The following is a 5887-nucleotide window of genomic DNA, read 5'->3' as shown; positions in this document are numbered from 1 at the left end:
GTTGCACTCTGCCTCCCGTGCGTCAAACGTAAACGTGCTTATTACTATTTCCTGTTATTAAAAATCCGCCCGCCAGGTGGCGCTGAGCGGCTCATTACAACCAAATCGGCAATGAGCCGCCTTTGAAATTTTATTTTAGAGATATTTGTACGCTATAACATTGTAATCTTTTAAACGTCTTCTAATTCCAAAATGAAATACAAAAGAAAATCGATATTGTAGGTTCTATAAAATGTTTACATAAAACGAACCTTCTAGTAATCACAAACGACTGTGATTGGTCAAGGTTGACCAGCGATGAAAAAAGTAACATGAAAACCGCGTCTACGTCACACAAGTAGGTCTGTCTGGAAGGTTATTTACTTTGGTACTTTACTGTATTAATTTGAATGATGTTCCGCCATGATGACACTGGATTACTAATAAACCCTAGATTATGTACATTCATGGAAACAAAACAAAGCTATTAAGTATGATGTGTATTCATCAAGAGGCAGCTCGGTTGTTGCAAATAAGTGGACACAAGAGGGAGATGTCGTATCATACCTGCACTGTCGACTCGATCGCATTCAAGGTCAGTCACAGAAACAGTGAGATGGATGGTTGAATAATAGTTAGACAATTTCTTGTTAGTTTTGTTATATCACAATAGTTCAAATATTTGTAATGCGGTAAAATCTACATAAACGTGCTTTTAGTAGATACACTTCTTTCTCCTTTTTTGAATTAATTTTTTTTGAATTAAATTGAATTATCTTTTATATTCTCAATACTCTGCTCACTGTCCATAAGTTTGGATGATTATCATATTAAAACATTCCAAAAGTAAAACGTTTTTTTTCTTGTTGATTTATGGATTGATTTAAGGCGATAATAATAATGTGTACAGTTATAATTCTTTGTTATTTGTAATTATGTTGTTACATAGTTTATTTTATTCCGTTTTTATCATTTGTATTTATATGGCCTTATGTTACAGTTTTTCCTGTTAAAAAATTACTTGATAAGAGATAACTGAAACTAGTTACTTTTGTTGGTTTTACCTTTGTCTCATTTCTACTTGGCTCATATCATCCCATACAGTCTTGGCATTCATTTGATGAATAGCATTACCCGCCTTTGCCTTCTCTTTCTTGCTTTTATTCTCTAGCAGTTTTCCATTCCTTAGACCAGTCATAACCACATATCAATGTGACCACAGATGAATTGTCGATATGGAATTTTTAAATAGAAGCAAAAAACATATAATAGTTGTTAATGCCGTTAGTGGCCCCCCAGGCACTGGATATTATTTACAGTTAGACTGCCTGTATGGAGAGATAGTGTAACCTCGCCTCTCTTTGCTATGCAGCCTTAACCTTGAATCAGCCAAGCAATGCTCTCTCTTTCACCTCTTCCAAATGTCAACACACTCTAGAAAACAAAGACCCATGGGAATGTCTCAAGACCTCACACACCTCATTTCATGTTTTGAACATGCTTTGTCTTTTTTGTTACTTGCTTAGGGTCAATATTAATGCATTGAATTAATTAATGAATGTAATGAATTAATGTAAAGTCCTGCTTTTTTATGATCCAATCAGTGTTTCAGAGCCATTGGTGGTTAAACATGGAGTCTAGTTTCCTGTTTTCAACATCCAAAGAAGGCAATAGTTGACCTTGAGTAAGTGCATTTGGGGTTAATGGAACTTTTTATGTGTATGGAATTTTTATTCCGTGATTTATTGTGTTTTTTTTATCCCCAAATCTTGGTTTCCATAGTGACATATGGGGAAAATAAACTTCACTACTACTTCACCTTTGCGTGACAAAGCTACATAAGATGTTGAGTAAGAAGAGGGTAGGAAGTTTTAAAGTATGTGTTTGTGTGTGTGGGTGGTGAATGCTGCAGTAATTTTCACACAAAGCAGTGTTAAAAAGCCCTGTGACCTCATATCCCCTCTGTGCCAACCCCCCGACCCCACCTCCATCCAGCCCTTCACCTATGTTCCCATTTACACTTGAAATTAACATCCATCATGTCTGTCTACACGCTACCTCTCCTGTGCCTAACGCCACTCCCAGAAGACCTTTGCCTTCAATATATTCAGAGCTCAGGAAACCCTTCAATGGACAGAGTCATTTAGTTTGCCTTTTTTTCTGGACATTTTGCTTTCTTTGAAACTGTATTATACTCTCTTCGATAATTCATGACACATTTGTTTTCTTTCTGGCCCAATTCTACAGTGTTTTGTTTTACTGTGTCATTATTTGTTTCATTCACATGCACGATTCATTTTGTCAGAGGTCGCTCCTGTGGAATTCCTGGGGTTTTGTCTGGGTTAAATTATTGCTTACCTCACAGGCTACTTACACAAAGCTTCAAGTTTTTAATTAGAAGTAATTAGACCACAATGATGAGGCATACTGCTATATATCATATGTTATCTTGAGGAGCCATCTATTGTATTATTTTATTTCATTGTTATGTTTAATTTGATTACTATTGTTCCTTATTGTTTACTTTAAAATATCATTACAGATAATGTACATTAAATGGAAGGACTACAATTTTTAGAAAAATTCTTTAATGTATATAAATGGCTAGTATAAGGTACATTAAAAGTGTTATTGATTAAAGGTTAATGTTTCCAACAGGAATGTCAATAAACAGCCCTTTAAAATGAATAGCTAGAAAAACAATCCTGGATCAGATTAAAAACAACAAACGAAAAACAAAACTTATATTTGACTGCGGTCAGCATCTCTAAATATGTTTTTATATTTTCAAAACAGTTTCAGCCTTGGCTAACATAACAAGACCAGATTCAAAACCCATGAAAGCCTATAACATATTAGCCATGTAGTTTGTGATTATGTGTTTATATTTTATAGTACAAAACACTTCTTATATTACAGGACAACATGCACATGGATCCGCAAGTCTCACGTCTCGTCAGCCCCGTAACAACTAAAGTCCTTCCTAAAGATCTCCAAGCTTTATGATTAGATTTTTACATCAGCTAAATGAGAGAGGTCTTTATGTGTGAGATTTCTCTGTGATGTTCCTTGTGAAAACAGGAGAAAATTAACAGAACTGTGAACTCAACCGCTAACAACTTAATCACTGTCCAGCAGTGGTCAGTAAATATTTGTTTCAGATCTAAGCAATGCAGTCCAAATGAAAGTGTATTAATTTAGATATTATTAAAATCCATACAAACTATATATGCAAGTATGTAAGATATTGTAGATATAAGTTACATCTCAGGCCAGTTGCCTCTACATTAAGACTGTCTTAAGAACTAGTTTGACCAACTAGCAGTTGATGGAATGAACTTGGGACTAATTTATTTTTATTGTAAAAAAAAAAAAAAATTAGAGGACTAACTTGTAAGACTAGTCTAAGCCTTTAATGCAACCGACCCCTGTTCTATACTGTATAATGTTTTTGTTTTTATCAAATACTTTTTAACATTTTTATTATATTTTGTTCCTATATTTTAATTTTCAATACTAAAGAGGACAGTATAATACCTATATATATATATATAGCTCATATATTATTCATATAGTATTCATAAAGTTTTTAATCTGTCTGAGCTATGAACCCGTGACAACACGTCTTAGGAATTAAGTCCAGGTGAGGACTTGGCTGTTTGGGCTACTCCTTCACGCATGCAAAGAGGATGAAGGCAAATGTGGTATCAGGTGCAGATGTTGTCAGAACATGTTCGCGTGAAGCGCAGACGACCTCGTTGCACGATATAGCAAGAGCTCGGCGTGAGACACACAAAACATTACCACAAAATCACCAAACCCTGCAGGCCCTCAGTGGGTGTGCCTGCATGGCTTGGCCCTCAAGAGAAAATATGTTACTGTCAAATTGGTTTGCATGTCTTTTTCAAATATGGAACAGACGAAAATAATTGCTTCACGACCCCACAAGCTGGTGCAATTTTGTTGCAATTGCTGTTGAATTTGTTCTGAACTATGGTGAGATAACAAACTTAGTTCTGGGTAAGGTAACAATCAGGGCCAAATTATAGGATTCAAGCATACAGTAATATAGCCTGTATTTATCAGTACTGCATGTTCAAATTAAGTAGGTCATTTAAAATATAAAAACACTAATTGTTGGATTAGAGTGAAAATATCTTGCATGAAGACAAAGGCTCCAGCCGGGGCAGCCCGTATTTTGACACTAAACAAAAATCTTGGATTTAAATCCAGTAATAAGATTCCAGACTAAGCTGATCAAAAAAGATCAGATTCGCCGCTCATAAAAGCATGACAACATGGGTGTATAGCCACTTACTGCACTGATTAAGCTTACAGATGACATGATAGCGCTATATTGAACTATATTTGTTTATATATATTTGTTTATTTGTTTATATCACTGAAAAGCCCTAGCCAGGAACAGTAGCATGTCTTTTGCTGGCTCACTTCTTCGTAACCTATGGTTCATCAGGAGTTCAGCTAAATCTTGATCATTGATCATTATAAGATGTCAAGTTATAGGAAAATGATTGGAAAATGCACAAATGTGCAATAAGTATCTTTTCTTTTAATATAAATGGAACTTTTGAACCTGCAGGTCACGGTAAAGTCAGTTGCAGAGATTTTGTTTCAGCAAGTGCTGTCTCGCTTTTCAAACCACATTAAAGGAAGATGCAAATTCTCTGGAATTTCACTTTATTGCTCTCTTGATTGATTCTGTTCTTCAAATGCTTTCTTCAGGGGTGACATATAATCAGTGTTGGGGAAAGTTACTTTTAAAAGTAATGCATTACAATATTGCGTTACTCCATAAAAAAGTAACTAATTACGGTACTTAGTTACTTTTTATGGAAAGTAATGCGTTACGTTACTTTTGCGTTACTTTTTAAATCTGGACAGGGCTTGCTTGTTTGTTTTTAAAATAAAAAAGTTATATTTTTGGCAAATATAAAAGCCTTTTCACACCAAAAGGGAAATGAATAAGCCTCAGGCTGAAGGGAAAGTACATTTACGTCCGTACAGTAGAATGCAGAAGAAGACATTTCAACACACTTCAGCAATAAAAAAAAACACACAAATGTTTGTCTAGAGTTATTTTTGCTTATTAGTATGATTGAACTGAATCATCAAAGACATTGTTTAATAGAACGGGATTAAATACATAAAGGATATTTGTGTTGTTTAACATTTAATTATTGCAGGTTTGTGTTATTTCTGAGTTGCATTATTTTTATTCATTTTGAGGAATACTGAATCTGTGTTTTTTTGTGAGTGAGATGAATTAATGCATATTCATATTTATTTTAGAACTACAGTAACATCTTCTGATTTCTCTTAACATGGGGACACCAGAGCTGTCAATCAATAAATTGAAAAAAAGTAACTTGCATTACTTTTTTGAAAAAGTAACTCAGATATTCTCTTGTAAATTAAAAAGTAATGCGTTACTTTACTAGTTACTTGAAAAAAGTAATCTGATTACGTAACTCGCGTTACTTGTAATGCGTTACCCCCAACACTGCATATAATTTGTGTGCAAGTGGACCATGTGTATAATTAATATCTTTTTTTAACTAAATGCAGGCAGGGGAAATGTTTAATGTTTCCATTTGCATTTATTTATGTATGCCTAAAAATACAGTTTACATAAAACATCCTAGTTTATGCAAAATTCCAACCAAACCAATTTACAGTAACAACCAATGGATCCTCTGCAGTGAATGTGTGCCATCAGAATGAGAGTCCAAACAGCTAAAAAGAACATCACAATAATCCAAAAGTAATCCACACAACTCCAGTCCATCGATGAATGCCTTGTGAAGTGAAAATCTACAAATTTTCAAAACAAATATGTCTTATGATTATGATGATGTCTTGTGATTTTGATGTGAAAACACAAGGGATG

Source organism: Sinocyclocheilus grahami, unplaced genomic scaffold, assembly GCF_001515645.1.
Source record: "Sinocyclocheilus grahami isolate Dianchi unplaced genomic scaffold, SAMN03320097.WGS_v1.1 scaffold473.1, whole genome shotgun sequence".
Classification (NCBI taxonomy): domain Eukaryota; kingdom Metazoa; phylum Chordata; class Actinopteri; order Cypriniformes; family Cyprinidae; genus Sinocyclocheilus; species Sinocyclocheilus grahami.
The sequence above is the reverse complement of the archived record's forward strand: the minus strand, read 5'-3'. Positions refer to the sequence as shown.